The sequence below is a fragment of the Anomaloglossus baeobatrachus genome, chromosome 3 (assembly GCF_048569485.1).
Source record: "Anomaloglossus baeobatrachus isolate aAnoBae1 chromosome 3, aAnoBae1.hap1, whole genome shotgun sequence".
NCBI classification, from domain to species: Eukaryota; Metazoa; Chordata; class Amphibia; order Anura; family Aromobatidae; genus Anomaloglossus; species Anomaloglossus baeobatrachus.
The window spans coordinates 220,998,935-221,025,794 of NC_134355.1; the positions used below are offsets into that span (position 1 = coordinate 220,998,935).

At 48.1% G+C, this 26,860-nt stretch overlaps 1 long non-coding RNA gene across 1 annotated transcript; it reads left to right on the forward strand.

The window, feature by feature from the left end:
- The first annotated feature begins 24,836 nt into the window (after positions 1-24,836).
- On the forward strand, positions 24,837-26,428 carry LOC142295141 (uncharacterized). The gene is made up of 3 exons (XR_012751379.1): positions 24,837-25,029; positions 26,021-26,068; positions 26,346-26,428. It is a non-coding gene; the product is annotated as an uncharacterized LOC142295141 (long non-coding RNA).
- Positions 26,429-26,860: the final 432 nt, after the last annotated feature.

Genomic DNA, 26,860 nt, shown 5'->3' on the forward strand with positions numbered 1-26,860 from the left:
GACTTCGAAAATGTGAGACTAGTGCAGTTAGCTGGCAGGTGGGACAGGATCTACAATAATTAAGAATCTCTCAATGACACCCCTGCCAGTAGACCCTCTGAAGAATCCGCTCCTAGGTTTTATCTACCCCCAGGTGACCACCCAGGACATGAGAATGGGCCATATCTAACACACGGCGTCTATAAAGCCCTGGTACCAATAGTTGCTCAATTATCTCACCTCTCAACTGGGTAACCAGATATAGTAATTCCCCATTTACTGCAAAGTGGGTGAATCTGGTGTCAGCCCCCGGCTCTTGAGCAACCCCGTTTATGACAGTCACATTTTCAAATGCCCCCTTTAGTGTCAGGTCCCTCATTTGAACAGTCCCAAAGTTCCCTTCCAAAACGGCCAACTCCAGAATGTTAACCTCCTGGGACATGGCCTCGTCCTCATCGCCCACCAACACACATAGGGGAAATTCATCCGCCTCCGACTGAAATGAAGTCTTATCATTGAGGGCTAACTGTCCTTTATCTGAGACACAGGGTTCCACCTCTTTATTCCACAACTCCCAGAACAAAGTAAAGTCTCGCTCTATTATTACTGGGTGCAACAGATCTTTCACCACTCCAACCTCATGAGACTCCGACCCACAAGTTGTTTTTATAGTCACAGTGGCCACAGGGTAGTCCTTGGCATCCCCACAAATACAGCGGACGTCCACCCTCTTCCCAGAAATCAGCCGGTGTGGAAGTGTGTCCCTCACGAGGGTCACCAAACTCCCGGAGTCTAACAGTCTCACTATGCTGGTACCATATATTTCTACAGGACATGCCTGTGGCCCCTCACTGGGTTGACTGTCCATACTGCAGGCTCGGTATGCATAATAGGAAGAGTGCCGAGCCATGCTGCAGACCATCGGCTCAGCGGTCAAGGGACAACGGGCAGCAATGTGACCCAGTCCCTGACACCTCCAACAGATATTAATGACTGGGGGTTTTTGCATGCCTCCACTTGCCACTTTGGACCTTGGATTCCCCCCTCCTGTAGCTCTTGTACCCTTCATTTTGGTGTCGCTCCATGAAGAAACCCTACAATAGGGAAATGGTAAATCCCGTGGCTTCCCCAAGGAACTCTCTACCACCTGGTACCTCTCCACCAGTCCAACCAGGTCGTCAGCATTCGGGGGGTTTCCCTGGGCAACCCAAGTCTGCACTGGCTTTGGAAGGGAGTGAATGAACCTGTCCATTACGACCCGCTCCACCATCTGCCCTGGGGTGGAGGACTCTGGCTGCAACCATTTTTGTACCAGATGCAGTAAATCAAACATTTGCGAGCGAGGGGGTTTGTCGCCATGATATGCCCACTGGTGGATCCGTTGGGCCCTAACAGTCATAGTCACACCCAGGTGTGCCACAATTTCAGCCTTTAATTTGACATACTCCTTAGCATCCTGTAAAGCAAGATAATAATAGACCTTTTGTGGCTCTCCACTTAAATATGGCACCAATACCTCCGCCCACTGCTCCGGCGGGAGTTTTTCTCAATCAGCAACTCTCTCAAACACAGTCAAGAAGGCCTCAACATCATCCCCCAGGGTCATCTTTTGCATAGCTCACCTTACCGCCTTCCGGACATTAGCGTCATCACCTGGACTGGTCGCTCTGCCACAAATTACATCTGCTAGGACGTCTATCTGCCACTGCTGTTGCTCCCGCTGTTGCTGCAGCTGCTGTATCAACAGCTTGTTCGTCTCCTGCTGGGCTTGCTGCTACTGCTGCTGGGCCTGCACCAGGTGCTTGATCAGGTCCTCCAAGGAGTCTGACCGTGTTCCCTGGCTTATTGCTGCCTTCACCCAGGAAATCCAGCTCCTCTGTAGCAGTTATAAACGTTTCCTGGGATTCCCGCCCGCAGTCTGCACCACTTGTCGTAGAGCCACTCCCTCAACTGCAGTAGGAGATAGATGCAGGAACATCTCACGGGTCGACTTTCACCTGGTTTATTAACTTCAGCCACAAGACATTCACAGAAAGACAGAACTACTTCCAGCACAGGAAAATACAGAACAGAACGAGTGTGTCCAGAGGCTTGGCTTTTACCTCTGGAACCACACCCCGAGGTGGAGATGTCGCGGGCGGAGGAGGGGACGCTGCGCTCTCCCACTGCTCGGGTCCGGCCGCTGCTGCTGCGGCTGCTGCTGCTCGGTGGTGGCTCGAGCGGTGGGCCGGATCCCGGGGACTCGAGCGGCGCTCCTCGCCCGTGAGTGAAAAGGGTGGGGATTGGATGGTGGGGATTTGGTTATTGTCCGTGACGCCACCCACGGTTGTGGTGATATTGGTGACACCACCGCTGCTCTGGACGGGGATCTCAGGAGCGATGACAGGGTGCAGCTTTGATGTTAGTTCTCCCCTCCGTGGGTAGGGGGTTGGTTGTCCCGGGGCCCGGTGATGGGGTAGGGATGGATGGCAGGCGGGTTACGGGGCCTGGTGAGGTGCAGGGTCGCGGGGGCAGCGCTGTGCCGCACGGAACGGTGGTACTCACTCAGCCAATGATGAGGACACAGTTCTCGGTAAAACACACGGCTGGATGGACGGGTCCCACACACGGCTGCGGTGTTGTTTCTCCCGGCAGGTTGATGGTGACTGCCTTTCCCTGCACCTATGTAGTGTAACGGTTCCAATTGGTTCCCACCGGTAACACGCTCCCCAGCTTGGATGGTTGCTGGAGGAGCCCCTTTTGCCCGCAGGCTCTGGCCCTGGGAACTTTAGGCTTGGCGGTGACTGTGTTTCCCTCTCTCGGTTGGACGGTTGCCTTCTGTCGGGGACTTGGCTGCTGGGAAACCCAGGAGGTTCCCTTCGCTAATGGATTTGGCAAATTCACGGCGACTCCTAGCCTTGCCGGGGTCCGTAAGCCCCTGCCGGATGGTGCTGGCTTCTCTTTGCGTACCGGTCCGGTACCGCCGGGCCACCGCCCGTCCACGGTCCTTACGGCAAGCTCCAATAGGCCACTCCTGCAGACGGTCACCACCGTCTGCCAACCTTGCTGATCCGTCCGGGCCACACACCCGGACAAACTTCAGGCTGCTTAACTGCCACTTCACTCCTCTCTCACCTCTACTCAAAACTGATCTCTATCCACTCCTCAACTCCTCTCTCTCCACTCCTCAACTCATCTCCTGCTTTTCCCGCCTCCAGGACTGTGAACTCCTTGGTGGGCGGGGCCGACCGCCTGGCCCACCCCCTGGTGTGGACATCAGCCCCTGGAGGAAGGCAACAAGGGTTTCTAACTGACTTTGGTGTGCCTGACCGGGAGTGTGCGGTGTGTAGGTGTTGTTCTCTGAGGCCCCTGGCTTGTCCAGGGCGCCACATTGATATGATGAAAAGCCATCCCACCCATCTCTTTAGCTGTCCACAACAAACTCGGCCCAGGTAATACAAATTAACCCTGTCAGCACCTAATATGCTGGAGTATTCCATCGGGGTTTACATCACTTATTTCAGTAGTCTCAGCGACACATATCTCCCCTCTTGCACATCACCAGTGATCACATCATAGACCATGTCGAAAAATGATGGCGACTGTTTCCACTATCTTAGGGACTGATGAACCTATGACTATGTTGACTTGTTTCACATACAAATAAGTGTTAATTGTAAGGCTCTGTTGTTAAATTGGCTGAACTAAAAAGTATGTGGAAGGCAGCCACCATCTTCCTAGATATTTACATGCAAGTTCGGACAGGAACAGATCTGTACTGTATGAGTAGTCGATTATCTTGTAGTAATGCCCTCCTTTATTCTGTAAGGAACATTGTACTTTGTACCATGTAGATAGCATACTCCGCAATATTAGATGCTGTTTGGGAATCATGGACTATTTTGTTGTGTTGATTATCCAGCCTATCTAAACTAAGCTTTCTGTGGTGATATTGAGACTTTGAAGACCTGATGGATGAGACGGACCTTTGAGGAGTATGTCGTCCAGATGAGTATGACTATGATTCTTCTGGCTCTGAGGATGGCCCATGTTGCTGCTGCTGTTTTTGTGAAGACTGGGAGCAGTTGTTAGACCGAAGATCAGTGCAATAAAAGTATCTGGTCTACAGCAAAGCGCAAGAACTGAGAGGAGATCAGTGTTCGTCCAGGATTCATATTTTATGTTGGAGGGAACCATCAGATAACGCTCATTCACCCCAAGAGGAGATCAGTGTTCCGGGATTACAATTTTGTGTAGGTAGCTTTTGCATAACTGTAACCAGGGTCTGTGATATGCTGGTTAGGTCGGCTACATACTTTAAGAGCGTTATGATCCACTCTGGATTAGAGGACCCATGCTGAAATTGTCTATTAGCAGGGGGCTCCTGGGCAGCAGGTGAATGTTATATACGATGCATAACTAAATTGTTAGCATGTAAAGATCAGATATTGATTGTATCTAGATGACCGTTAACCAATGTGAGGGAGAACTTAAAGAAACAGAATGTCAGAAAGAGGTAAACTGTGATGGAGGAGTTGAGCTGAGTAGTGCAGATTTAACTACTGGGAGGCTCCATTGTGATCATCAGAGACTGCTCTGTAGGCCTATGACACACGACGAGAAAAACGGTGCAAGTGGAGTGCGATAAAACATCGCATTCCACTCGGACCAATATTAGCCTGTGTGTCAGCGCACATGAGCGATTATTTTCTCAGCCCTAATCAGACCGAGAAAACAATCGCAGCATGCTGCGATTGTAATGCGAGAATTTTTCTCTTGCACCCATTCAAGTGTATGGGGCGAGAGAAAAATCGCACTGCACTCGCGGGTACACCGGTGTACCGCAAGAGCAGTGCGAGAATGGCAATAGCTGGCAATGGAGGAGAGAGGGATCCCTCCCTCCCCTCCGCAGCACCTGCCCGCCCCTCTTCAGGGCTGGCCTGCCCCCGCAGCTGAGGTCCGCTCGCACGATCGGACCTCAATCGCAGGGACACTAGCATGACACTCTGCTCTGCTGTACTGCCAGCATGAGCCAAGTGTCATGCGAGGGGATCGCAGTAATCCCTGTGTAGCTCCAGCCGTACTTTGAGTCTCACATTGTATGTGCTGTATTTTTTTTGCATAGTTGGAAGAACAAATATACACATGCTGTGTACTGTGATTGAGCCTCACTGTGTGTGTTGAATTTCCTTGCATTACCAGCAAAGTAGTGGAGGAGTTTCCAGCCTCTCCTTCCCTGAGAACAGTCACATGGTTGTGAGGAAAGAGTTAACCTTTTTCACTGACTTAGAAAATAATAGAAATTCATTCTCCCTGGCAAGACCGAACCAGACTTATTTGCGTAATAAACTGTGAGACCAACCTCAAGGACGCAGAATGTTTTGACTTAGAGACGACTGAAAAACATCTTGTTATGGGAGTATAAGTCATTATATTAATTTCTCTTGCTGGGAATATGCAATCCACGCCTTAATGAATTAATGAAGTAGATTAATGAATATGTATGTTGCATAGTTACGCCCTAATCAACTTTGTATAACTTTGTAATGTAAACAATACCAATACACTTTCTATTCGGAGCCGCACATCTCCAGTCTTATGTGTATAACGGCGTTCGCTTGTTTTCACTGAGAGCTGGAATAGCCGAGGGGGGGTCACCGGTACCCTCTCTGCATTCGGACATCGCTGGCAACAGCTGTGACTGTTAGGTCAACCTAACATTATCTGGCGCCCGAAAAGCAGGGACCCGTGTTTCTAATTCCAGGATGCAGTGGACTGTCTTGCCAAGCCGAGGGGGAGGTGACCAGACGTGGGGACCAGAAACACCTGGCCAGGTAAGAGTTGAACCTTATTCTTCTCTTTATGCTCCCCACATCTGATCTCCCCTCTCCTCAATGCGCAAAATGGTACACTGTGAGTAGATACTGGGTTATTGGCGGGTTTCTACTGAACTCTGAGAGAGCCTTGCCAGCTGATGTTTTCTGTGCCTTGTTTGGTTGTTTGTTTGTTTCTCTGCCTCTCCGTGTGTCGCGTGTCTGCTCTCCTGCGCTTTGCTTCTGTGCTGTTGTCCTTGTTGGTTGTCATAGATCCCATACATCAGTGAGTGTTGAAAGGGAATAGTGTACCTGCTCTGTCCAATGGATGTGATATTCACTGCCCTAGTGTTAGTGGGAATAGCCCTATTTGCCATTGCTATCGGATATAGAGTGTATCTCTGTTACAAGAAGGGCAACCCAGCGCCATTCAACATTCTCAGCCCCCTCTGAAGTTAGGACACCACCTTTCAGTAGGAATACACATCAAGAATCAGTCTTTGGGTACTTCCAGGAAAGGTGGTTCTAGACCTCACCTAGGTGGGAATACAAAAGGAGTTAGTCTCTGAGTATCTCCAGGATAGGTAGGTTTAGTCCAAAGGACGTTCAAGGGTCTAAAAGCTGAAGAAGATAGAAGAAGAAGAATGGGGCAAGGAATATCAAAAGACAGAAGAGCTGGATGCACCCTGCAACATCTCATTACGTGTTATCATGGCAAAAGAACAGCCAGTCAGTCCAAGGAAGTTTTTAAGACATTTGGATTGAAGGGGAAGGATCAATTAGACCCCAATAAATGGGACACAATAAGAGCTACTAGAGCAGGAGTGATAGCAGATAAATCATGGACTAAACTAGTCAGAACTCTTTCTGACATGGCAAAAACAGCCCACGATCAAGGTTGGATATACCATGAAGAATCAGACACATGGGAAGAAGCTGGGAAGAAGGCTAATAAGGATCAGCAGCTTGCTCCATACCTGTCAGCTACTTCTGGAACAGCTCCAAAAATAGCAGGATCCCCGGAATGGACCTGCACAAACTGTGGCCAACAAAATCCGGACTGGAGTGAAACATGCCTAGCCTGTGGAGCCCCACAGCACAAGCTACAAGCCACAGCACCAGTGCCTCTTTATCCCGTAGTGGAAAGAAGAGTCCTGATAAGACCACCTGTTAATCCACAAAACCCAGATGCTCCCAGAGATGCAGTTCCTCGTACGTATGATGACTACGTACCCTGGACTCCAGCTGAGCAGATGGCTTTCCTGCAAAATGCTCCAGACCCGACTAGAAACCCAGTCAGTTTTTCACGTTACCTGAACCAAATACAGGTCTCCTACAGAAGCACTTGGTTGGACATGGAAGGTTTGTGTAGAGTTAAAATGTCTCCCGAACTGTATGCCAAACTCACTGCCCACCTGACAGGACATGTTCCGGACGATACCCGTAATGTGGAATCGGGCCAAGACTTCATGATAAGACTCAATCTCTTCTGCGCCCAGGAGCAAAGAACTAAGGGCACAATGGGACCATTGCATCAAGGTCCTGTGGAGAATGTCAGCTCATTTTACTACAGATTGATGCAGTCATTCGCAGATGAAGGGCTGGACTTACAAGCAGGTGCAATACGTCGCCTGATGGTAAGATCCTTCATGGATGGAATACATGCACCTCTGGCAGAAAGATTGAAAGCGTGCTGCCCAGAATGGAGAAACATGGAAGACATAGATCTTCTAGTCAACAAAGCAAGTGGCTTAGAAACCGACGCAAAGGATAAAAGGAGCAACAAGAAAGTTGTCATAGCAGCAGTGGACGGTCAGCCAGAAGGTACAAGAAGGAAGGCACCGACCTGCTACTATTGTGGGAGTCAGAGGACATGTGATCAGAGACTGTAGAAAGAAGAAGAGGGACACTCAAAACCAACCCGAGAGTCAGGAGGAGAAGACTGCCTGACTTGCGGTAGCACGGGATAGGGATGCCAGAGGTCCATTTATACATGTCCCCCTTCACATTGGCAACAAGGAAATAAGAGCTTTGGTGGACTCAGGAGCCTCACACTCCTGAACCCCAGGAACCTAGTGCCTGAAGGATCCATCTCATCTGAAGCTACTGTAGTATCCGGATTTGATGGACAAGCCCAGATAATCCCAATAACACATCCACTGAAGGTGAAACTGGGACCACACATGTTCGTGTCTAAATTCTTAGTGTCCCCCCTGGGTGGAGATGCCCTAGTGGGAGAAGATCTACGATCAAGACTACAAGCTCAGATTGTCTACAATGAAGATAGATCTGCTATCCTGCAAATTCCAGAAGATATCCCAGAAGAAGTCCTGTGCACCCTCCAGATGATTGAAGATCAACCAGAATCTGATGTTACACGTGAAGTAAACACGGATCCAATACTTCTACAAGTTCCTGCAAAACTCTGGTCCACATCAAAAACTGACCTCGGCACACTACCCGTGCCCACAGTAAAAGTTTCAGTCAAGCCTGGAATTACGCCACCGCAGCTGAGACAATCCCCCCTCCCGCTACCTCTCGCAGTACATCTACCAGTACGTGGATGATTTACTACTGTGCTGCCCTAGTGAAGAGGAATGCTTACCTTTCTGGCAGAAGTAGGATGCAAAGCAAGCAGAGATAAATGCAGACGGTGGATTCCCAATGCGTCACTACTCATGCAACCGCTGTATGATTGCACAAAGAATGTTCCTTTTTCCCTTACAGAAGAAGCTCGACAAAACTTTCAAAAGCTCAAGGAACTAGTGATTGATGCGCCTGCTCTGGCACTACCAAACTATGATCTCACCTTTAATCTGTTCGTAGCAGAGCTTCAAGGATTTGTCGTAGGAGTACTCACCCCGAAGACGGACTACCATCCTTACCAGCCATTACATCTATGCTGTTCTCAATCAAGTGCAGCTGAAACACCTCTCCATGGCAAGACAAGTCAGACTTCAGTGCACGCTGTTGCTACCCCCAAACATCTCATTTGCTCGAGTTACAAGTCTAAACCTTGCTGATCTGCTGATCTTTACAAGTTTAGAAGGGGGGACAGAAGAGAGGACAGAAGAGAGTGACAAACGTACCAGCGCACCATTTGATCATGATTGTCAGGAACTCATTGAACATGAGACAAAGCCCCTGCACAATATTCAGGCAACACCGCTTACAAATCCAGACTTTGAACTTTTTGTGGATGGTAGCAGATACGCTGATGAAGCAGGCAAGTTCCACACCGGATTTGCAGTAGTGACTCTATATGCAGTCTTAGCCAAGCAACCGCTACCTCCACGCATATCTGCTCAAGAAGCAGAACTTCTTGCTCTCATCTGGGCAATTGAGTTTCTGGAAGAACGAACAGCGAACATCTACACGGACTCAGCCTATGCACACGGCATTGTGCACGATTTTGGCACTATCTGGCAGACTAGAGGATTCCTCACAGCAACAGGAAATCCCATCAGGCATGGAGCCTCAGTGAAGAAACTAATGGAAGTAGCCTTGATACCAAAACAGCTAGCAATCATAAAGGTTGCTGCCCACACCAAGGCTCAAACACCCGAGGCAAGGGGAAATCGCTTGGCCGATCAAACAGCAAAACAAGCCGCCTTACTCCCTTTGAAGGAGACGGAAAGTGTCAACGACGGAGGAAGAAATGCAGAACCTCTTTGAGACACAAGAAAACGCCTCTGAGGAAGAAAAGGCCGGATGGCGGGCCAAGGGGGCAGAAAAGGTGGAGGGGATTTGGCGCCTAAACGGACTTCCCGTCCTGCCACGCAGTTGGCTCCCTGCAATTTTCCAAGTACTCCACTACCCCACACACGGTAGCACAAACTCAATCATGAACCAGATGCAACCATATTGGGTAGCCCCCGGCTTCAGACAATACGCCTCCCAGAGAATAAAAGCTTGTCACATCTGTCAACAACATAATCCAGGCCAGCTAACTAAAACCCCGCAAAGACACATGCCAAAGACGTTTGCCCCATTTCAAAGAGTACAAATAGACTATATACAGTTGCCAAAACATGGCATCTACGAGTTTGTACTTGTCTGTGTAGACCTCTTCTCAGGATGGCCAGAGGCCTATCCTGTAAGCTCAGCCACGGCCCGAATTACAGCAAAGAAATTGGCCTGTGAGCTGGTACCCCAGTTTGAACTCCCTGAAGTCATAGAGTCAGACCGAGGTACTCATTTCACTGGACAAGTTTTCCAGAACACCTGTGCCCTGTTAGGCATTCAGTCAGCCTTACACACACCTTACCACCCACAGTCATCAGGGAAAGTGGAAAGGTTAAATGGAACTCTAAAGCTCAAATTAGCCAAGGCAGTGGAGGAGACTGGTAGACCATGGACAGAATGTATCCCAATAGCTCTTTACTCTATAAGGACTACCCCGCAGGGAAAGCACAGGCTCTCACCCTTTGAAATACTCTTTCGTAGTGCACCCAGATTAGGATGCTACTTCCCGCAGGAGTTACACCTGCAATGTGATAGCCTAACGTCTTATGTTGTTTCCCTGCAGAAGAGACTAACTGAAACCCACCAAAGGGTCTACTCTTCTCTACCTGATCCTGATGCCATTCCAGGAACCCACTCTCTAAAGCCTGGTGACCGGGTCTACCTAAAGAAGCACGTGAAAAAGACCCTTGAGCCACGATTCGAAGGGCCTTTGACTGTCCAGCTGACCACTCCAACCTCCGTCAAACTTGAGGGGAGATCGACATGGGTCCATGCCAGCCACTGCAAGAAGGCCTAATACTGCTGATAAGTATTTCTATGTGTACTCCCTTTTTGGGGCCTTCTACACCACGGCAGAATTCATTTGAGACCCATCATGAAGTGTTAGCTGAAAAACTTGAGATCACAGACTGCTGGATATGTACACACGCACCTGTAACAGCCTCTTCCATGCGATACTTAGCCATACCAGTCCCAATAAACGAAGTGTTACAATGGGGAGGCTGTTATAACAGACTATCAGTAAATGACACCAAGTGTTACTCTGTTTACTAGTTGCTTATGTAGTGTTCAAGTTGCTAATGGCTTTGTTTTCCCGCTGCTTGAAGCAATGTAGATGCAATGATTATTCAGCACCCATATGAAATCACTAATATGCCTTTTTTCTCTTCTCTACTCTTTCCTCTAGAAATCACCTTGGCGTATCATGATGAGACTCCTATCGAGAGGCATGCAGGCAGTCCTGGGTGACGGATGTGAGACGACACTCCCTGAGCAAACCCGCGGCTCAGAAAGTATCTGGAGGCTAGCCTGCTCTCTCTATAGTCCACAGCTTCTCGATGACCCCCTGTCCATCAATCACGCCAATAGGGGGGATTGTGAGGAAAGAGTTAACCTTTTTCACTGATTTCAAGTCATTATATTAATTTCTCTTGCTGGGAATATGCAATCCACGCCTTAATGAATGTAGATTAATGAATATGTATGTTGCATAGTTACGCCCTAATCAACTTTGTATAACTTTGTAATGTAAACAATACCAATACACTTTCTATTCGGAGCCGCACATCTCCAGTCTTATGTGTATAACGGCGTTCGCTTGTTTTCATTGAGAGCTGGAATAGCCGAGGGGGGGGTCACCGGTACCCTCTCTGCATTCGGACATCGCTGGCAACAGCTGTGACTGTTAGGTCAACCTAACATGGTCTATGCTCTGATTGGGCCTGACATTGGGCTGTACTGCTTGCATCATCGTTAGAAGCAGTACTGGTAGAGGGGCATGCCCTGCCTCTCTTCACTGAGGAACAAAGAAACACATGCTAACCAAGATGGCCTCGAGAGGTGTGGTTTTAACCAGCGTGTGTGACTGTGCAGTAGAACAGAGCTACACATGGAGACTACACATAGAGACTAAAACGGCTATGTAGGTGTGCCTCTGATTCGGCCTGTTTGCCGGAGGATTAACTCTGTGCTGTACTGCTGTGCTGCATCCTCGTGTTACGGGAGGAAATACCGGTGGATTTGTGATGGATCTACCCAGCTATCACATGCTACGCAGGGATGTGAGCGACATTTGCTGCCACAACAAAGAGGTGAGCAGGATTGTGTAGTCCCTATGTGACGCTGCTCATGAGTCCTTATACATATATTGAGTGGAGGGAGGCCGGGAACAGAGTCCTACCTTGTCTTTTCCGAGGTTGCAGGTACCTTAACTGTTCCTCTTTTTTCTGTCTCATGGCTGCTCTTCACTCTGGTAGGTGAGCAGGCTGGAGATGCTTCCATTTTCTGTCTCATGGCCGCGCTTCACTCCGTATAGTAAGCGGGATGGCGACGCAGCTAGGATCATGATACCTCCCCGTCCAAACACTAATCGCCAATGCGTTAGCGTAAAATGATCTTGCCATCGAGACCTGAAAGACAACAGTCAGACGCTCTACATCCTGTGCTCTCTGTCTCTAGATGGGAAATCAGAGTGACTCATTACACTCTGTTGCCCTTAGAAAATGCTTGCTTTCTGAAATAGAAAAGTAGAAAATATTAGTGTAAAACAGCGACGATTTGGAAAAAACTGGGGCTGAGAAAAAAGCCTCATGTCCACCTCCTACAACATTAAGCAAAAAATGAATAACTTCCTGCCGGTTGGTGGGTGTATACTGTGGATTAGGAGTCTTATTTTTTGGTTAGTGTCGCCTCCAAGTGGCAGCAGCATATACCCATGGTTTCCTGTGTCCCCACCAATGAATTGAAAGAGAAATGGCACAATAGGCAAGACTACAAGGCATTTCTTCAAGAAGAGCACCACCGCGGGCATATTTGTAAAAAGGGACAATGAGGGGCACATTACTAAAGGATGGGGACATGGATGGGGCACATTACTACAAGGAGAACGGGATGGGGACATTACTACCAGGGGACAAGGATAGGCACTTTAAAGAAGTTGTCCAGTTACCAAAACTGATTTTTTTTTTTCTGATAAATCTTGCTAATATGTGCCCCTCAACACATCTATTGTTTTTTCAGCAAAATTACCTTTTATTGTGCACTAGCAGCACATGCTCATTGCTGGCTCCAGCTCTGATGGGGTTAATCTCTCTTCTGACTTCCTGTGTTCAGTTCCTACAAGTCCCAGAATTCTTTGTGGCTCTAGGGTGGTGTCTAGCTTATCTAACACACCCACTGTGTGTAACACCCCCCCTCAGCTCTCCACCCAAAGCCTCCTCCCTGCCTCTTCCCTGTGTGGATGCACAGAGAAATCACACAGAGACAGCAGCAGCTTCCAGCTCTGCACAACCAGGGGAAGAAAGTGTGTGTGTGTGTGTGTGTACAGAAATTATGATTATTAGCCGGCGCAACATGTGAAAAAAATAATTGGGGAAAAAAAAGTGACGGGGTGATGAGATTGCTTTTTTCCCTCTAGCCTAGTCTGTGTGTCGTCCGTATCATCCGCAAACCGCATATGACCGGATCCTGTGGATTAAATGTGCAGCGCATGCAACCGTTATTTTACCGGATCCTTCTGCAGCGGGACACAGAATTTATCGGCCGGCACTGGAGTCAGCTGACTACTGATCTCACAGCCCGCACACGCTGCAATGGCTGCAGGTGGGCTCATTCACATGACCGTTCCGTTTGTCCTGGTCAGTTCCTGTTTTTTTGCGGACCCACAGACAGGACCATCTTTTCAATGTCTTTTGTGTAGGATCGGATGGTACACGGTAGCACTTCCATGTGCATCCGATCCTACAAAAAAAAAAAACACATCGGATGCCGTATGTCCGCTCCGTTATTATGGAACATGTCCTATTCTGTTCCGTAATAACGAACCGTGACTCAATACAAGTCAATGGGTCCGCAAAATTCCCGGAAGCAACACGGAAGCACATCCATGTGACTTCCTTTGAGTGCCCATGCAGTCAGTGTCCCGCTCCAGCCCTAGCCCCGCGGCTGCCCGCTCAGCAGTGTCAGCAGCGGCCCGCACTGCAGTGTCAGCAGCCGCGGGGATGACAAGCGCTACCGTCAGGAGGTTAGTAAGTTCATTACCTACGGTGATGAAGTCCTGCCCTCCTGACGTCAGCGGTCGTCACAGCCTTCTATGCCCGCCGCATGTCACATCACCTCTCGCTGTCGACCAGAGACTGTGACTAGTGGTGACGTCACGGGCCCCTCGCGATACTTTGTTTGTGAAGGCGGCGGTCATTGAACTCGGTGACAGCGCTGCTGTCAGGAGTTCAGCGATCATCGAAGGTAATATACCTCGCTAACCTCCTGATAGCAGCACTCGTCATGCCCTGCAGTGACCTGGGCTGACCTATTGATGTTAGCTCAGGTCACTGCACGGCTCTCCCAGCAAATAGGGAACATTCTGTTCTTCATTGACTGGGACATTGACTATGGTATGGATCATCGTGGGACCCCCTTGTATTACACCAGACCTGGATTTGTTTTTCTTTCTAATAAATTGGTGAAAGAGGTAATGTGTTGGGGAGTGTTTTTTCAAATAAAAATGTGTTTGTTGTCTATTTTTTTTTTTTTTTTTTTTTATTACTGCCTGGGTTGGTGATGTCGGGTATCTGATACACGCCTGACATCACTAACTCCAGGGCTTGATGCCAGGTGACATTACACATCTGGTATTAACCCCATATATTACCCCGTTTGCCACCGCACCAGGGCAACGGGATGAGCTGGCGCGAAGCACCAGGACTGGCACATCTAATGGATGCGCTACTTCTGGGGCGGCTGCAGCCTGCTATTTTTAGGCTGGGGAGTGTCCAATAACGGTGAACCTCCCTAGTCTGAGAATACCAGACCACAGCTGTCCGCTTTACCTTGGCGGGTGATCCAATTTCGGGGGACCCCTTGTTTTTTGTTTTAAATTATTTTGTTAATTTAAAATAACAGCGTGGGGTGCCCTCTGTTTTGGATTACCAGCCAAGGTGAAGCTGCCAGCTGTGGTTTGCAGGCTGAAGCCGTTTGCTCTACCCTAGCTGGCTACAAAAGATAGGGGGACCGCATGTCATTTTTTTTTATTATTTATTTATTTTTTGGCTAAATACAAGACTAAGCACCTTAGTGCCACATGAAAGTCACAAAAGGGTGCCAGCTTAGAATATGCAGGGGGGTAGGACATTATATATGTCTTTCTTATCTATCTATCCAGCCATTCATTCATTCATCCCTCTATCCCTCTGTCTCTATATCTATCTATGCATCTCTATATCTACTAATCTATTTATCTTTTTTGCTGCTTCCGTTTCCGCAAAAACGGAATGGTCATGTGAATGTAGCCTTAACAGCAGTCACTGCCTGCTGCCGATCACATGTGACCGTGTGCGGGCTGTGTGTGCGGGCTGTGTGTACAGAAGTTCAGCTGAGTTCAGATCAGCTGACTAAAGTGTCGGCCGATCAGGCTGGGGCCACACGGGGATTACTGCGATCCCCTCGCATTACACTCGGCTCACGCTCAGTACAGCAGAGCTGAGTGTCATGCGTGTGTCCCTGCGACTGAGGTCCGACTGTGCGAGCAGACCTCAGCTGCGGGGGGCGGTCCGCCACCCAAGGGGTGGGCCAGCACTGAGGAGGGGTGGGAGGGATTTCTCTCCCTCTCTCCTCCGTAGTCCACCGATGTACCGCAAGTGCAGTGCGATTTTTCTCTCACCACATACACTTGAATGGGTAAAAGAGAGAGTCTTGCATTACAGTTGCAGCACGCTGCGATTGTTTTCTCGGTCCAATTAGGGCTGAGAAAATAATCGCTCATGTGTGCTGACACACAGGCTAATATTGGTCCGAGTGGAATGCGATGTTTATCGCACTCCACTCGCACTGTTTTTCTCGCGTGTGGCTTAGACCTTACTTGTTCTATGTCCCCCTGCATCCATCGCAGCGTGTGCAGGCTGGAGTTCAGCTGCTTTCAGATCAGCTGACTCCAGTGCTGGACTGAACTCCACTGACCTCACAGCCCGTACACGCTGCAATGGATGCAGGGGGACAAAGAACAAGTAATCGGCCGACACTGGAGTCATCTGATTACTTGGGATGAATTGAGCAGTAAAATGCTCTGGTGCTCGATAAGCGAAGCCCATGTCGATTTTTTTTTTAAAAAAATTCATTAAAAATAAAAAAAAAAAAAAAAAAAAAAAATCACATTGTTTGTGGGCTCCCGCTGCATTTTCTATTGCGAAGGGTAACCCAAGCAGCTACTGGCTGCTAACCCCCGCTGCTTGGTGTTACTTTCACTGTCAATAGAAATCCAGGGAAGCATTTTTTTTTTTTATAAAGGTTTTTGCCTGAAAACTTTTTTAAAAAAATGACGTGGGCTTCGCCATATTTTTGTATGCTAGCCAGGTACAGCAGACAGCTACGGACTGCCCCCAACTGCCTAATTGTACCCGGCTGGGAACCAAAAATATAGAGAAGCCCTTTGTTTTTTTTTTATTTCATGAATTTCATGAAATAATTAAAAAAAAAAAATGACGTGGGCTTCGCCGAATTTTTGAGTCCAGGCACGTACAACTAGGCAGCTGGGGATTGGAATCCGCGCTGCAGGGTGCCCAAACTTTCTGGGCCCCCTGCTGCGAATTGCAGTCCACAGCCGCCCCAGAAAATGGCACTTTCATAAAAGTGCCATCTTCTGGCGCTGTATCCAACTCTTCCAGTGGCCCTGGTGGCAGGAGGCACGCTGGGTAATAAGGGGTTAATATCAGCGATGTTTTACCAGCTGGTATAAAGCCCGAGATTCTTAATGTCAGGCCAAGTTTGACCTGGCCATTAAAAATCTCCAATAAAGGGTTTAAAAAAAAAAAAAAAAAAAAAGACATCACACAGAGAAAAATACTTTATTAGAAATAAATACACAGACACAGTAGGGACTCCATGTTTATTACTCCCTCTCACCCCTCCACGATGGAGAGATTTCTGTACTGACCATGCCAGGAGAGAGCGAGGGAAAAAAGAGAGAGAGAGCACGGGGGGGGAAGGAAAAGAGAGCGAGGGGGGGAGGAAAAGAGAGCGAGGGGGAGGAAGAAAAGAGAGCGAGGGGGGGAGGAAAAGTGAGCGAGGGGGGAGGAAAAGAGCGGGGGGGAGGAAAAGAGAGCGAGGGGGGGAGGAAAAGAGAGCGAGGGGGGAAGGAAAAGAGAGCGAGGGGGGGAGGAAAAAAGGAAAAAAGCGAGGGGGGAGGAAAAGAGCGAGGGGGGGAGGAAAAGAGCGAGGGGGGGAGGAAAAGAGAGCGAGGGGGGGAGGAAAAAAGGAAAAAAGCGAGGGGGGAGGAAAAGAGCGAGGGGGGGAGGAAAAGAGCGAGGGGGGGGAGGAAAAGAGAGCGAGGGGGGGAGGAAAAGAGAGCGAGGGGGGAGGAAAAGAGAGCGAGGGGGGAAAGAGCGAGGGGGGGAAAGAGAGCGGGGGGGAAAGAGAGCGGGGGGGGAAGAGAGCGGGGAGGAAGAGAGCGGGGGGGAAGAGAGCGGGGGGGAAGAGAGCGGGGGGGAAGAGAGCGAGGGGGAAGAGAGCGGGGGGGGAAGAGAGGGGGGGAAAGAGAGGGGGGAAGAGAGGGGGGGAAGAGAGCGGGGGGGAAAAGAGAGCGAGGGGGGGGAAGAGAGCGAGGGGGGGAAGAGAGGGGGGGAAGAGAGCGGGGGGGAAAAGAGAGCGAGGGGGGGAAGAGAGCGAGGGGGGGAAGAGAGCGAGGGGGGGAAGAGAGCGAGGGGGGGAAGAGCGAGGGGGGGAAGAGCGAGGGGGGGAAGAGCGAGGGGGGGAAAGAGCGAGGGGGGGAAAGAGCGAGGGGGGAAAGAGCGAGGGGGGAAAGAGAGCGAGGGGTGGGAAAGAGAGCGAGGGGGGAAAGAGAGCGAGGGGGGGGAAAGAGAGCGAGAGGGGGAAAGAGCGAGAGGGGGAAAGAGCGAGGGGGGGAAAGAGCGAGGGGGGGAAAGAGCGAGGGGGGGAAAGAGCGAGGGGGGGAAAGAGAGCAAGGGGGGGAAAAGAGCCAGGAAAAAGAGAGAGAGTGAGGGAAAAGAGGGGGGGAGAGGAGAGGGGGATAAGAGGGGGGCAGAGAAGAGGGGGAAGAGGGGAGGGGGAGAAGAGTGGGGGGAGAGAAGAGAGTGGGGAAAGAAGAGGGGGGGCAGAGGTGCTCTGTCATTAACTGTCTCCACTCTGTGACTTGTGGTGCAGGTGACAGAGTGCAGACAGTTGGTCCCATGCAGCAGGACAGATGGCAGAGCACAGCGGTGACATGCCTGTCAGTGTCTTGCTGCGTCCTGCAGTGCTGCTGGGAGGAGCAGATGATCACACTGCCCAACACCGGCCGCTCTCCTGACATCGCAGCAGAGCGGGTGGGTGGAGAGTGTGATCAGATACTTGCGTGCAGGGGGGGATTTCAGCTGAAGAACCCCCCCTGTACTGCACACTGGCGCCCCGTGCCTCACCATCTGCAGGACGCTTAGCGGCTCCACACTGACGTCCTCCAGCTCCTCCCCTCGATGCTGGGCTGTGCCGTGCGGTAGTCACCGCCCACAGCCCTGTCACTCAATCTGAGTGGTGCCAGCCTCCTCTGATGTACCCGACAAGTTTGAGAGCCCGGAATTGCCGGGACGTCAGAGGATACTAGCGGCCACAGCTCCAGGGGGTCATGTGACAGGCTCTGAGCGTGCAGGATAGCGCCGCTCAGTGCCAGAAATGGAAACAGAAGCCAATGGAGAAAACGCCTAGAATGGTAAGTAGAACTCATACAGAAAATAAAAAAAATGGGTGAACCACCCCTTTAAAACAGGATGGGACACATGACTACAGGATGGGAATCGGGATGGGGCACATTACTACAGGATGGGCAAGTTTTCTACAAGAAGGGAAACAGGATGGGGTACATTACTAAACGATGAGAACCAGGATGAAAAAATTACTACAAGATGTTGGCCAATATTACTAAATGGTGCTAATTGTAATATTTACAAGAAGTAGACAAAATGTAAAAAAAAATAAAATGTTTTTTTGCACCATTAAAAATGCTTTTTTATACAGGGTGGTCCAAAAGTAGGAGGACAAAAAATAATAACTTATTTAGATTTATATATAAAATTATATTTACTAACACAAGCATAACATTGATAATTACATTTTATTCTGAAAAATAATACAAAAGCCCTTACATTTTATCAAGGTACCGTATTTTTCGGACTATAAGACGCACCTGACCATAAGACACACCCTGGTTTTAGAGGAGGAAAATAAAACTTTAAGCAAAAAAATGTGGTCATGACACACTGTAATGGGGCGAGGATCTGCTGCTGACACTGTTATGGGGGTAATGTCCCCAAATTCTCTACTAAATTACCCCATCCTGGTAATGATCCTCCTGCCTTGTATATGATCCTGCTATAAACCCCCATCCTGCTCATATACCCCCATCCTGCTTATATACCATCATCCTGCTTATATACCAGAATCCTGCTCATATTCCCACATCCTGTTCATATACCCCCATCCTATTGATATACCCCCATCCATCCTGCTCATATTCCCCCATCCATCCTGCTCATATACCCCCATCCTGTTCATATACCCCCATCCTGTTCATATACCCCCCATCCATCCTGCTCATATACTCCCATCCTGTTCATATACTCCCATCCTGTTCATATACCCCCATCCTGTTCATATACCCCCATCCTGTTCATATACCCCCCATCCATCCTGCTCATATACCCCCATCCTGTTCATATACCCCCATCCTGCTCATATACCCCCATCCATCCTGCTCATATACCCCCATCCTGTTCCTATACCCCCCATCCATCCTGCTCATATACTCCCATCCTGTTCATATACCCCCATCCTGTTCATATACCCCCATCCTGTTCATATACCCCCATCCTGTTCATATACCCCCATCCTGTTCATATACCCCCATCCTGTTCATATACCCCCATCCATCCTGATCCTATACTGCCATCCTGTTCATATACCCCATCCTGTTCATATACCCCCCATCCTGTTCATATACCCCCATCGTGCTCATATACCATCCTGGTATATGGCCTGTATCCTATAGCACAGAGAAAAAAACCCAAACATTTATACTCACCTTTTCCTCACTCCCTGCAGCCGATCATCTTCCTCTCTGCACCACTGACCTGTGTGTGTGTGTGCGTGTGTGTGTGTGTATGTGTATGTGTGTGTGTGTATGTGTATGTGTATGTGTGTGTGTGTATGTGTATGTGTGTGTATGTGTATGTGTGTGTGTATGTGTGTGTGTGTGTGTGTGTGTGTGTGTGTGTGTGTGTGTGTATGTGTGTGTGTGTAGCCGTTCCCTTGCAGCACGCGATGTCTTCCTGTCTGTGCCGATCAGCTGATCAGCACAGATCAGCTGATCGGCACAGACAGGAAGACATCGAGTGCTGCAGTGCGACGGCTCCACACACGGGGACGGGTGAGTACAGTGATTCACTGCACCCTGCACTGATGATGATACGCGCGGGGAGCAGTGAATACAGCAGCACATGATCACTCCAGGCTGTAATTGCCAGGGGTGATCATGTGGTCCGGCTTTTTACTATGCGCGCGTCCCCGCTCGTCCTCCCGCCCACCTGTCAGCGCCGGCTTCTGCGCTGAGAAATGGGCGGGAGGATGGGCGTGCATATGTAATGAGCGGGTCCACGTGGTCACAGCAGGCTGCTACAGCCTGCTCGTGCCCCCGATGACCCGCTCCACCGCAGCACCTCATTCCCCGCAGCCACAGTCAGACCATAAGACGCACCCCCAACTTTCCCCCAACATTTGGGGGAAAAAAAGTGCGTCTTATGGTCCGAAAAATACGGTAGGTGCTCAAACTGTTTTCCATTACAATCTGCACAGCTTTGAAGTCTGCCTCTAACGCTTCGACAAACATTTTTGCACAAGTCTCTTTGGGTATTAATTTCTTGAAATACATCTCTTATGTAATTTTTCAAATCACTGACACTTTTTGGTTTTCAACTATAAACTCTGTCCTTGAGTACTCTCCCTAGAAACCACTATAGATATTCAATAAGGTGATATTACTAACAAAACCTGACCAAACAACACCTTATATCAAAAATGTCTTTCTTAAGATTCACTAAAATAACATGAATAAAAGGTTTATATAAGCTCATCAACAAACTGCAAGTGTCAATTAACATACATTCCAGTGGAGCGCCCAGGACAGTAGTTGGTTATAGATTAAAGACATATATATATATGACGACAGTGAGAGGGGGAGGAGGGAGTCAGATGTGCCTTAATGTCTAGTTCTCCACCCTTACTGTCCCTTCCTAACAACGGAGGAATCGTAATTTACCCCGTTCCTCGATGGCTGTTCCTGATTATCCTTAGGTTCCACTAGTAGGAAACCATCACCACACGTACTCCCAGTGCTTAAATAGACAGACAAAAACATAAAGACAATGGACAGGTGCAGCACTGTCAACTGATAAATCATATTACAAACGGAAGTGCTTGTATAATGTATCAGTTGACAGTTCTGCACCTGTCCATTGTCTTTATGTTTTTGTCTGTCTATTTAAGCACTGGGAGTAGGTGTGGTGATGGTTTCCTACTAGTGGAACCTAGGGATAATCAGGAACAGCCGTTGAGGAACAGGGGTTATCCATTAAATTATGATTCCTCCGTTGTTAGGAAGGGACAGTAAGGGTGGAGAACTAGACATTAAGGCACATCTGACTCCCTCCTCCTCCTCCCCCTCCCGTCATATATATATATATATATATATATATATATATATATATATATATATACACCGTGTTTTTCCAAAAATAAGACACTGTCTTATATTTTTTTTGCCCCCCAAAAAAGCACTAGGGCTTATTTTTTGGAGGAGGTCTTATTCTTGGAGAAACACGGTTGGGGGTAAGTTTATCCCCCAAAAAAAGCCGACACCCCACTTCCCAGGAGACTCATACTCACCAGACCAGGACGTCTGCGTGGTTCCCAGGTCCTCCTGTGATCTCCGTAATATATTGGATCCCAAGCACTCAAATTAGGACAAAGAGAATAAATGCAAAAAAGTGTTATTTTATTGGACTATTTGCAAAAAAGAAAACGCCACCACAATATAGCAAAAGCCGACGTTTCGGCCTATGTTAGGCCTTTTTCAAGGTTTTTGCCTATGAGAAATGATAGAAAGTATATTACACACCACAAAGTGTCAGAAAAAAACGAAAATGTTTCACAAACATATATATATGTACACACGCATATTTATATACAAGGTATTTACACGTACGTATAATGGGAGGGTGGATGGGACGAATTAGACGTCAAGGGATTGTACCATGTGGCGTTTGCTTTGCTTTGCAAGGGTACGTCACTGAATAGAATATAAAGCAATTGATCAGCACCAAAACAGGGAAATGTCATAGTCATACAGTAACATACAACAAGCGCCAGTGAGTTCATATTAGATAGCTGTCCTAGGTCAAACCAGGAGGAGACACATGAATAGACAGCGAATCATGCTAATGTAGGGACACCATAGAGAGGGCTTTATGCATCAGAGCAACAGCAGATTAAGGCATTACAGAGTACAAAAATTAAGGGTACATCAGAGCATAAATTCAGACAAGCATGTTATCATTGGCACATACCGGAGGCCAGGGAGGCCCAGGAGACAGGTGGAGGAAGAGAGAGGATGCTTGTGGAGAGAGATGGTGAGGCAATGGTAAATGCGGGCTAGGGGAGATAGGATGGAGTCTGTGGAAGCAACAATGGGTCGGCCAGGGGGTGAGGTGAGATTCTTATGAATTTTCAGAAGGGTGTAAAATACGGGTGTGATTGGATGGTTATTGATTAGGAATTCAGACAATTTGTTATCTATTGTTGCATTTTTAGAATAAAAATCAACAAGGCCACGGATAATTGAATTGATTGTTGTGGTAGGGTCCCGTGGGATTGGGGTATATGTGTTCGTGTCACTGAGCTGGTTTTTAATCTCAGATATGTAATATGATTTATCAAGGATAAAGGGGATAGCGCCCCCTTTATCTGCTGGTTTAATCACCAGATGGGGATTGTTCTTGAGTGAAGTAAGGGCTCTGGATTCCTCGTTAGTCATGTTGTGGCGCAGGTGCATGTGTCTCTACTTCATATACTACACTACATCTGCACATCCATTTGCTTCCCTGCAGCTTTTTATCATCACTTCCAGACCTTCCTCTTCTCCCTTTACTCTTCCGTATTTCTCTCACACACATCTTAACCCCCCCCCCTTTTCCATACTCCTCTGCCCTTATAGAATCTGTACACACATACATTAACATAACTAGTAATAAGAGGAAATTAGCCATACCCCTCATTCTGTCTTCCTATAGTTTTCACTTTTGCATAACACACCTCCACATCCATACACATCCCAAAGCGTATATAACTCCTTATTGATATCACTCTATGTTTAGGAGTATTTCGCATCACCCCGCCTCTTATTACCATCATCTATATCGCCTATTGTGGACTTGGTCCACACCCACTAGATGACGCCCCCTCCGTGCATACTAGCACTAACACACACCTACTGAAATAGTGCCTCAGCTATGACGCCTCACGCATGCGCAGTTGGAAAAAATATTCACTCCTCTCATTTCCAAGACCCAGTCACACTTAAAGGACACCACCCATTTCTTGGAAGTCATATCCAACACTAACTGCATCACCAACAACTGCCTTCTGGTCACCATGGACGTTACCAGTCTATACACCAGCATCGACCACCAGGGGGGCCTCGAGGCAGTGAAGTGGTTCCTTAACACACACACCGATTTTGACAGACTCAAAAAACAGTTCTGTTTGGATACCCTGAGGGTGGTCTTGGAGAACAATTTCTTCCCATTTGAGGACACATTCTATTTACAGCGTAAGGGGACCGCTATGGGGTCAAACGTAGCGCCCCCTTACGCAAATATATACATGGCCAAATTTGAGGAAGATTTCATCTACTCTCACCCCCTCTTCTCCACTCATATCCCCTTGTGGAAAAGATACATAGACGATGTATTTTTCGTCTGGAATGGCAACGAAGAATCACTTACCGAATTCTTCCACAGCATCAATACAGTTTCCCCCAATATATCGTTCACCCTACATTACGACAAAGATTCCATCAACTTCCTTGATACCCTGGTCAACAAGGATTGCAATGGGAGGTTATTTACGGATATTTATACCAAACTCACTGATAAAAATAGTCTACTCCTGTATAGTAGCTGCCATCCTAAACACATCAAACAATTCTTACCGATCTCCCAGCACTGTAGAGTGGACAGAATCGTCTCTGACCCCACAGTCTGTCAACTGCGACACGAAGAAATGAGCAAAAAGTTTCTGGCTAGAGACTATCCTCGCCATATTGCAGCCTCCACTACCCGGATACGTGATTCAGAGCCCAAACCTAATCCGCGCATCCCATTCATCAACACTTACCATCCCTTTTCCCCATCTTTTAGCCAGGTCATCAAAAGACATTGGCCAATCCTTGGCAATGCCTATCCTGGAATTGCAGAATTCCAAAATCCACCACTTATTTGCCACAAACGTCCTCGCAACATTAGGGACACTTTGGTACGAGCAGACATTGGCTCCTCCACATCCAAGGACAGACAGAGTTTTCTCTCCACGCCACGCAAGGGTACATTCCCATGCCTCCATTGCGTTCAGTGCTCTAATGTCACAAAAGGTGAGAATTTCACACATCCACGAACCGGCAAAAATACCCTATTAAGGGTTTCTACACTTGTGACACTAACTTTGTTGTTTACTTAATCAAGTGTCCCTGCGGTCTCGGATATGTTGGGGAGACCACCCAACATATCCGAGACCGCATTAGTAAACATAAATCTACCATACGTTGTGGTCAAACTGCACTTCCGATTCCAGCACACTTCATCGCTAGGGGTCACTCAATATCTCAACTTAGGTATCAGGTTTTGGAACACGTGCCGTTACCCAGGAGAGGTGGGAACCGTGTTCAAATCCTCAGGGACCGCGAGGCCTACTGGATACAAACATTACAGACTCTAGAACCATGGGGCATGAACAGAGAATATGAAGTTAATTATTAATTTTCAGCTACCATCTTATTCAGCAACTGTGATATATAGCGGCTAAGGCCTATGTCGTTTTGTATAAGCGCTTCAGACTACCATGTACATATCCAGGTATTCATGTATTCATGTACTTATGCAAGTTCTAACTTATTCTTATCTTCTTTTCCAGAGGTATTGACCACTTTCATCACGGGCAGGACTCCACTCTCACATCCTTATCATGGGCACCACCTTTCTATAAGGTACCATCTCTAAAACACCCCCCTCCCCTTTTTCTTCCAGGCACATAGATTAGTCTCAGGTTACAGATGGACTCCCAACCCATGGTCTCTACTTCATATACTACACTACATCTGCACATCCATTTGCTTCCCTGCAGCTTTTTATCACCACTTCCAGTCCTTCCTCTTCTCCCTTTACTCTTCCATATTTCTCTCACACACATCTTAAACCCCCCTCCCCTTTCCATACTCCTCTGCCCTTATAGAATCTGTACACACATACATTAACATAACTAGTAATAAGAGGTAATTAGCCATACCCCTCATTCTGCCTTCCTATAGTTTTAACTTTTGCATAACACACCCCCATATCCATACACATCCCAAAGCGTATATAACTCCTTATTGATATCACTATGTTTAGGAGTATTCCGCATCACCCCGCCTCTTATTACCATCATCTATATCCCCTATTGTGGACTTGGTCCACACCCACTAGATGAAGCCCTCTCCGTGCATACTAGCACTAACACACACCTACTGAAATAGTGCCTCAGCTATGACGCCTCACGCATGCGCAGTTGCGCTTCAGTGACGTCACGCGCGCATGCGCGATAGACATTACATAGTGACGCTTCATCGCTCACACCTCCCAGCATACCAGTACTGTCCCCGCCCCTAGTGTGACGCTCCACGCAGGCGCTGCTGCGTTCCCACGCAGGCGCTGCTGCGTTCCCACGCAGCATACACGTCATACACGTCATACACGCAGGCGCAGTAGCCCCAGTACCGGACACCCGGAAGTGGCTCACAACCCCTATAAATACGCGCCATACACCACACCGACATGCCTCCTGCCTCCATCACAGACCTCTGGGACCCTGTCCCCACTCCTTGTGTTATCCAGGTAGCTTGCAATAGATGAGTTCTGCTCTCTCCAGCCCACAACTGCTGATCTACTTCACCAGGCACGTCCTTGTATTTACCATTGCCTCACCATATCTCTCCACAGGCATCCTCTCTCTTCCTCCACCTGTCTTCTGGGCCTCCCTGGCCTCCGGTATGTGCCAATGATAACATGCTTGTCTGAATTTATGCTCTGATGTACCCTTAATTTTTGTACTCTGTAATGCCTTAATCTGCTGTTGCTCTGATGCATAAAGCCCTCTCTATGGTGTCCCTACATTAGCATGATTCGCTGTCTATTCATGTGTCTCCTCCTGGTTTGACCTAGGACAGCTATCTAATATGAACTCACTGGCACTTGTTGTATGTTACTGTATGACTATGACATTTCCCTGTTTTGGTGCTGATCAATTGCTTTTTATTCTATTCAGTGACGTACCCTTGCAAAGCAAAGCAAACGCCACATGGTACAATCCCTTGACGTCTAATTCGTCCCATCCACCCTCCCATTATACGTACGTGTAAATACCTTGTATATAAATATGCGTGTCTACATATATATGTTTGTGAAACATTTTCGTTTTTTTCTGACACTTTGTGGTGTGTAATATACTTTCTATCATTTCTCATAGGCAAAAACCTTGAAAAAGGCCTAACATAGCCCGAAACGTCGGCTTTTGCTATATTGTGGTGGCGTTTTCTTTTTTGCAAATAGTCCAATAAAATAACACTTTTTTGCATTTATTCTCTTTGTCCTAATTTGAGTGCTTGGGATCCAATATATTACTTAGCGCTTTCGTTCCCTTAAGCACCTTCCTCCTTAGGCGGTTGAGCCCAGCTCTACCCATATTTTTCTCCTGTGATCTCCGGTCGGTGCTGCACACCGTCCTACCCTGCTGCTAGCTGACACGCTGAGACACACAGAAGATCCCAGACACACACAGCA